The sequence below is a fragment of the Delphinus delphis genome, chromosome 16, assembly GCF_949987515.2.
Source record: "Delphinus delphis chromosome 16, mDelDel1.2, whole genome shotgun sequence".
NCBI classification, from domain to species: Eukaryota; Metazoa; Chordata; class Mammalia; order Artiodactyla; family Delphinidae; genus Delphinus; species Delphinus delphis.
Genome location: NC_082698.1, coordinates 1,074,445 through 1,082,808, shown reverse-complemented (window position 1 = coordinate 1,082,808; position 8,364 = coordinate 1,074,445).

Here is an 8,364-nt window from a genome sequence, read left to right as displayed (position 1 = left end):
TTAGATGTGAAATAAGGGCTTGATCTTGAAAAGACCTTTGATTCGATTTCTTTTTTTTAACAGATGTAGGATAACTCAGATTTTCTATTTCTTTTTGTGTCAACTTCTTTGGTAGACATGTTTTTCCTTGAGTTTTTCCATTTCATCCAAGTTGTCAGGTTCATCAGCATAAACTTCTTCATAATATCCTCATATTTTCTCAGTCACTGAGGACCTGTAACAATGTCCCCTTTCTCGTTACTGATGTTGCCCCGTTTTCCTTAATCTTGTTCGGGATTCGTCATTTCTGTTAATCTTTTTGAACAACCACGGTTGGCTTTGTCGAGTTTCTATTGTGTTTTCTGTATCATTGATTCCTGTTCTTCCCCTTCTTTTCTGTTTTCTTTGGGTTTAATCAGTGCTTAGAGGGAACTTCACCACTTTCAAATGCATATGCCACAAAGGAAGAGACAGGTAAAATCCATACCCTGGGCTCCCAACTCAAGAAGCTAGAAGGTGTGTTAGCTACCTGTTGCTGCGTTAACAAGTTACTCCAGAACAGAGCAGCTGGAGGAGTAGATAATAGCAATAAAGAATTATAAATAATTATATTATGTATTATCATATATGACTATATTAACATGGCGTAATAATAATAAGTGTTTGTCGTCTCTCCCAGCTTGTGAGCGTCAGGGTAGAGGGAGCGGCTCGGCCGGCACTTCTGGCTCAGTCGGGCCACGGGTCGGGCCGCGCTGCCAGAAGGCTCACTGGGCTGGGCGTCTGGTTCCCTGTGAGTCCGGTCCTGGGAAATGTGTGAAGACCTGCTTCATGGCTGCCGTACGACTTCCTCTGGGAAATGTTCCGTGCGACTGGACGAGAATCTACTTGGACGTAGCGCTGTTGGATGTTGCGCTGTTGGACGTAGCGCTGTTGGATGTTGCGCTGTTGGACGTCGCGCTGTTGGACGTCGCGCTGTTGGACGTAGCGCTGTTGGACGTAGCGCTGTGTGTCCATCAGGCGGATTGACGGTGTTGGTCAGATCTCCCGCATCCTCCAGGTTGGTTCATCTTGTCCTGTCGGCTGGATGCCATTTCCAGCCACGGTGTGGCCTCACGTGTGTCTCCCTTTAGCCGTGTCAGCTGCTGCCGTATGTGGTTCCAAACTATGTTATTAGATGCCTGCGCATTCAGGGTTGTTGTGTCTTCCTGTTGAATTAGCCTTTCCGTCAACAGGAAATACTTCTCTTTATCCCGTGTTCCATACTTCTTGCCTTTGAGGTCTATTTTGTCTGATGTTAATATGGGCATTTATACCACCCCTGCTCCAGTGAGCGTTTACCAATACGTCTTCCATCCTTTTACTTCAATCTTTCTGGGTTTTTATGTGTAAAGTACGTCTTATGTAAATATCATATACTTGGGTCTTCCTTCCTTTCTCTAGCCTGACGATCTTTGTCTTTTAATTAGAGCGTTTAGTCCCCTTACATTCATATGGTTGATTTTAAGTCTCCTATCTTGCTATTTGTTTTATGAGTCTCATGTTCTTTTGTTCTTCCTTTGCTGTTCTCTGATAAAGTAAGCAAATTTTTAAAAAATTTTAAATTATTTTCAAAATTTTACCCGGGGCAGTGGAGAGGGAAGGGAAGGAAACATGCAGGGTCAGGGGATGCAGGGAGGAAAATACACGTCTAATTTTCCAAAATTAACAGAGGAGGTAAAAGGATCGTACCTCCTAACAGAATGCAGAGCACAGGGGACTTCAGGTGAACAGGGTGAAAAACGGAGTGAACAGCAAGCCAGCAAAACAAACAAATACAAAGATGGAAGGAATGAAATCAAGTGTATCAGCCGCCACGTTGAACTTGCTAATACTAAATTGTTCTATTGGCTTTTTAAAGAAATACATAATGCAACAATCTTTGACTTTTACCCATACACTGTTTCTAAGATTCATTCTTAGAGCAGAGCGATGTTTTTAAAAGGTTGGAATGAGGGGAGTTTGACTTCCGGGTGGGACTAGGGGATCTGCTCCTGGGGCAGCTGGGAGACCCCAAGGCAGAGACCACAGAGGCCGCCAGCCGCCAGCAGCGCGGGGCCGGCTCATGGTCTGTTGAAGAGCAAGCGTGTGGTGGCTCTCGGCTCGGGCTGCCGGGCTCTGTGGGCTGGTTCTCTCCCCGCTGTGGTCTGTGCCCTCCGGTGCCTGCGGCACCTCCGCGTGGCCTCTGTGGCAGGTGCTTTGCCCTCTCCCACGGCCACCCGGGGCCCAGCAGGTGCAGAGCAGGGGTCCCCATGCCTTGCGGAGGCTTGGGCCGTGAACCAGCACAGCACGCTTCCTCCGTGTGCCCTGCGTGGGCTCAATCACAGGGCCGCCCAAACTCACCAAGCAGCGGGCCGCACCCCCCGCCCCTCGGCTATGCTGAGACCCCGTGCTCCCTTCTGCTCCTGTGGGTGTCCCCCCAGGAGGGGCCGGTACGAGAGGGCCTCTGCGTGGCGTGTCAGTGCCGCGTCCCCAGCTGGGCTGATGTCCACGTAGCCGCCCAGATGTCCAGACGGGCCCTGTGGCTCTGCGCCGTTTCTGCTTTGCCTCGAGGTCTCTGTTCGGGTTCCCGGTTGTTGGGTTCTCCCTGCCTCAAACCTGCTCTGCTCATGTGGGGAAGGTGGTCACGTCCCCTCCGAGCCCATCCTCCGCCCTGGGCGGGCAGTGGCCGTGGGGGCCGCCTCTGGAGTGGACACCAGTGTGCCAAGTGGACTTCCAGCCTCCACTCGCCAGAGGCAGAGCCCGTGTCCACGGGTCCCATGTCTGTCCGTCTTCACGGGGGGCCCCATCACCAGCCCTGCCCGGAAGCCAGGGACCCCCGCCCGGCTGGCGGGTGCCGGTCTCCCCAGATCAAGACCGGCGTTTGCTTCTCTTCCTGGAAGGCTTGCGCGCCTTCTCCTGTCCCCTTCTGTCTCCGGAGCCCTTGCTGCTCACTGGGCAGCTCTCCCGACTCCGTCCCCAGCTGAGATTTCCTTCTTCATGCTCGCTGCTTAGAGACGTTTCTTCCTGAAATATCTGCGTTTATTCTCTGCATCTCAGCGTGACTGTCCTCCCCATGAGCTCCCTGACGGAAATTCCACGTTTATTCTCTGCATCTCAGCGTGGCTGTCCTCCCCATGAGCTCCCTGACGGAAATTCCGCTGGGAGAGTGTTCACTTTTCAGCTCTGAAAGTCTGGTGGAGGGCACTGGGCTCGGGCCCCTCCTCTTGTGGTCTCACTGGCACGGGCTCCCTGAGTCGGTCAGTCTCCTGGGATGCTGGCCCCCTGAGACCGGGTCAGGTCGGGGCCTGGTGCTCTGGGTCCAGGCCCTCCTGCACCAGCTGCTGCTGCCCCCGCCACGCTTCCCAGCACTTCCCGGCCTCAGGTGTGGGCTCCGGCAGCCTTCTCAGCTCCTCTGGGGCTCTTGGTTGGAGAGAGGCAGGGTTGGACCAGGCCCCCAGATCCCAGCCTGGTGTCCCCAACACCGATTTCTCACCCGGGGGGTCCTGGGGAACCCAAAGCCCGCTGTCCCTGGAGGTCAGCCCCCGTCTGAGGGTGGGAGCCCAGGGCGGAAGCCACCTCCCTCGGACCCCCTGCCCTTCCTCAAGCCGTTCATCTGTTATTTATTCACTGCTGCTCCCGCCAACGGGCTGTTGGGTGACGTCCTCACCCTACACGACCCGATTCCGGCGCGATCACTCACTGCACTTGTTCTGAGCTTGGTCGGGAGACCCACCTGGACCCCTGCTCAGAAGGCGCTTGGGCCGCCGGTGGGGGGTGGCCCTGCTCCCCCAATGGATTCAGAGTATGTGGGGTGGGGGCCTGCTCTGTCCTGGGTGGAATTGGGGTGTCCGGGGGGGGGACGGCCTCCGTCCCCGTTACGGGTCACCTGTCTCCACTCCATGTCCCCTCTCCTGCTTTGTCCTCTCCTTCCTTAACTGCTAAGTCATCCCTGCCATGCCTGACTGCCCACATGGGTGCTCCTGGGGCCTCTCTGCTGCCAGACAGCCTTGGGCGGGGGGAGGGAGGAAGAGCCGCCCCCCTGCCCCCAGGTAAAGGCCGAAACCCTGGGTGGCAGGGCCTGCGCTGCGAGGGCGGGGGCCCGGAGATGCGTGGACCACAGGCGATAATGGTGGGCGCCCTGCCCAGGACCTGCTTCTGGGAGTCAGCAGCCCGGCGGCCTCATGCTGTGAGCCATGTTCGCCTGCAGATGGCGCCTTGGCCAGGACGCAGCCTGGGCACACAGCCCCGCAGGGCCCAGCAGCCGACCTGCCGCCGGCCAGGGTGCGGCCACAGCCCCACAGGGCGTCCTCCCACTCCCACCAGACCCCTGCGTCCTGACTGGTACCTGGTCCATGAGCTTGGATTCCTGAGTCCTGGGCCCAAAACGAGTATCAGGACAGGAGGGTCCGGCCCTGTCAGTGGCTACGGCCCCATCCCTTCCTGCAAGCTGCCTGTGGACGGTCAAGCCCACGGCGGCACCATCCGATCTCCACGCACCAGCCACCAGCCAGCCCAGGGGAGTGACCCCTATGGCCTGTCCACGTCTCAGAAGGATGTAGCGCAGAGGTGTGGCTGGGACATGGGCCCTGGGCCCTGTCTGTGGAGGTGGAGTTCCAGGTGACCGCAGGTGGTCCTGAGGTGGGGTGCGGACCCCACATGGACACATATCCTGGCCCAGGGATGCCTTGCCTGTTGGCGGGGGCGGGGGGCCCTCTTGCTGGGCTGAAGGGGGGTAGCGGTGTGTCCTCAGGCACCGGCAGTGCGTCACCCCCTCTGCCCCCTCGGTGTCTGTGCCATCCCCATGGGGCAGGGAGCCCAGTGCTCAGGAGGGAAGGAGCAGACCTCGCGGGGCTCAGGGCTGCGTGTTGCCATGTGTTTCCAGCCTGCATGTCCCAGTGCAGTGTTCTCTTCGGGCCAAGGACTGCTGACGGTGGGCTCCTGGCAGCCTGAGGCACAAGGAAAGCAGGGTTCAGAGGAGAAGCTCCCGCCCCAGCATACAACCATCAGCCTCCATTTCTTCCCGGGGTGGGGGTGGGGTGGCGGCAAGCAAGTAGCAAGCGACTCTGGGCCTTTCCAAACCCTGGGGGTAAAGAGCCGCCCCACCCCCAGCCCTGGGCTCCCTGTGCCCCCAGCCCTGGGCTGGGTTAGGGTCGGGGGGCCTGGGGCACTGAATCCTCCAGGCCTCAGGTGCCACTTGGGCAAGGACACAGGAGGGCACAGGTTATGGGGTGGGTGGGGTTATGGGAAAGCCCTCTAGGAGGCACCAGACCCCCTACCAGGGCTGTTCGGCATCTCCACTGGCCCAGGCTCAATACCAGTGGGGGGCAGGTGCTGCACGGAAGACGGCCCAGCTACAGGGGAGATCTGTGCTGGTGGTGGTGGTGACGGGCATGGTGGTGGTGGTGGTGGTGGTGATGGTGGTGACGGGCATGGTCGTGGTGGTGGTGGTGGTGACGGGCCTGGTGGTGGTGGTGGTGGTGGTGACGGGCATGGTGGTGGTGGTGGTGATGGTGGTGATGATGATGGTGGTGGTGGTGGTGGTGACAGTGGCAGTGGGGAAGAGGATGAGAGCAGCACATTCTTACAGACTCATTACCTGGAGCTTAGTGAAATCAACGCCCTCATCCGGGCCCTGCTCTCCTCCCTCCCAGCAACGGCCGGCCCGAGCTGCCACGAGGTGGCCTGGGCCGAGCACCAGGGCCCACCCCGGCTCTCACATCCTTGCGCTCTGGGCACTGGCTCTGGAGAGACCGTGGTTTCTGACCCATGGCTCTGGCCTGCGGTTCCCCTGTGACCAGGCACTCTCGGTTCCATCTCAGAAGCACCTGGCTTTGGGAGAGCTGGCCTGAGCTGCAAGAGACGCCCCTGCCAGGCCGCCGAGGGGAGCTCCAGGCAAGGAAGTGGAGCAGCCCCGGAGGGGGTGGGGGGAGGACACCAGCCACCCGGCCGGGCAAACCCAGAACAGGCTGGTGACGGTGACAGCGTTCCTTCTGGTCACAGGGAGGCCTCTGGGAGTCTCCCACCTCATGGGAGAGACAGAGGGTGACAAAGGCAAACTTACTTCCCGCGGTGCCGGAAGGTGAAGGCAATAGGAGGGACGCTGAGCTGGGGTGTGGACGGGTCACCCTGAGAGACTGGGGGGCCGGCAGGGAGTCAGGGAGTGAGGGCCAGGCTGCCGCGGGGTGAGTCCCGGGGCTCCTCCAAGAACCAGCACAGGACCTCTGGGGGTCACAGAGCAGCCGCTGCCCGGAGCACCTCTGCTGCCCTCCTGCCGGCTCGTGGCCACCCGACTCCACCCTAGTGAGGCGCTGACGGCCTCCTGTCCCCCTGCATGCCACCACCCTGCCCGTCTGGCCAGACTAGCCGCCACGGTCACCCTGCCAGCACCCCGGGCAGGCCAGGCCGAGGGCCGGGTACCGCGCAGGCCCCGCAGCGGCTGTGTGCCTGCAGCCAGGGAACGGAGGCTTTAGGGCCAAAGTCCGGACACCTAGGGAGAGGCTCCCGGCCCAGTTCTCCCTCAGTCGGGGGGCAGCTCTCAGTGGGCAGCTGCCGGGGCCCTGCCTGTCTGGGGCTGTTCTCTCCAGGATCTGCCGGCCTCGCTGACCCGCCGGCACAGGGCTGGCCCCGGAGAGGGCCTGGAGGAGGGAACACCAGCTCAGGAAGGAGGCGGCGGCATGTGGGAGTCAGGACCCGGGATCCCTGGGCTGATTAGGCCCCTCTGAAGGAATCTGCATTTTAGTCTGGTGTCTGGAAGTTCCCCGGGCCTTCCAGAAATCAGAAAGGAAGCGGGGAAGCCCGCGGGGAGCAAGTGGGTGGGGCTGGGCTGGGAGTGGGCAGGTCTGCCTGGTAAGGTCCTGAACAGACACCCTTTGAGATGCAAACAACCTCCGGTCAGCTGACTCTTCTCTCAATACCCTCCCTCCTGGAGAAAGGGCTTTAAAAATGGCTTCCGTGCTCACTTAGGAAATACCAGGCACGGGGCAGGTTGGGGCCCAGGCTGAGAGAAAGCAGCGCGGGCCGCCCTTCTCCCTAGCGCTCTCCCCTCTCAGCTCGGTGCCGCTGCCCCCACCATGGGAGCTGCAGGGTGGTCCTCGGGGCCCCAACCCCGCCCACAGCACACACCCACCGCTGCATCCCCGCCCCCGCAAGCCCAGCGTGTCCTCAGGTGTATCTGTCCGCCCACGGCAAACTGCTGCTGATACCTGGGAGTTCCCCGGAAGCCCCCTTCCTCACCTCAACCCCGGCACCTCTCGGAGGGCCCCCTTCTGTGCACTCCCACACCCACCTCTCCAGCCCCGCCAACAAGCCGCCAGACTCGTGCTGCCCAAGCGGCCTCGTGGGGCCCCTTCTCCCTCTGGTGGACGCCTGCTGGCCCAAGCATCGCGGCCCCGGGCCCTCTTTCTGGACATCCCCGTCTGCACACAGTGCCCCGTGCACACAATGACACGGCCCACGCGTAGTGCCCCCACCAGCTCCGAGATGACCCGAATGCCCGCTCCCCGGTGCTGTGTGTCCCCAGTGCCCAGGAAGGGCGACGCCCAGCAGGCATCCCCGGCACGCTGGCGCCTGTGCTGAGCGGGTGGGCAGCCTCTGGCCAGTCCCCCTCTCAGTGCCTGCAGGGGTCCCTGTTGCCTGGCCTTTCTGCTCCAAAGTCAGCCCCGCCCAGCTCTGGAGAGAGGAGGCTGCAAAAGGCCTGGGGTGCAGACTGCAGTCAGGCCCCCTGGGGTCCGGCAGTCACAGGGAGGGAGCGGCTGGGCTGACCCTGGAGAGGTGTCAGGTGCCCGAGGCCTCCTGGTGGGGTCCCTCTCTCCGCTGGGGAGGTCGGGTGTCTGCTGGAACCCAGGCCTTGCAGGCGACAGGCTCTCGCTCTGCTCTCAGGCCTCCCCGGGGGCTGCTTGGGGCCGGACTCTGGCTCATGGGGCCTTGATCCCCAGCCCCGTACAATGCTGGGCGGTGGAGCCCTGCGAGGTCTCCGCGGGCGCCTGGCTCCGCCTGGGCTCCTCTCAGCCGGCTCCCCGCGCCGCGCGGCCGCCGGAGGGCGAGGCCGAGCGGCGCCGCGGCGGCCCCACTGTTCGCGGCGGCGCCGGGGGTGGCGGCCCCGGCGCAGGTCCGAGCCGGGCGGGCCCTGGACGGCTCGGAGGGGCGGGGCCGGCCGGTGGCGGCGGACGGGTAGTCAGGACAACCGACCGCCTGCTGGTCTCCGGTGCCCAGCCGAGCGCAGCGAGCCCGGCTCAGGGGACCCGGCCGGGACGCGCTCGGGGCAAGGTCACTGCAACAGTGACCTGGGGGCGGCCCGCGGAGTCCCGAGCCGCGAGCGGGACGCGCGAGTGCTCAGGAAAGTCGAGAGCTGGTACTGGGCTGAAGGCG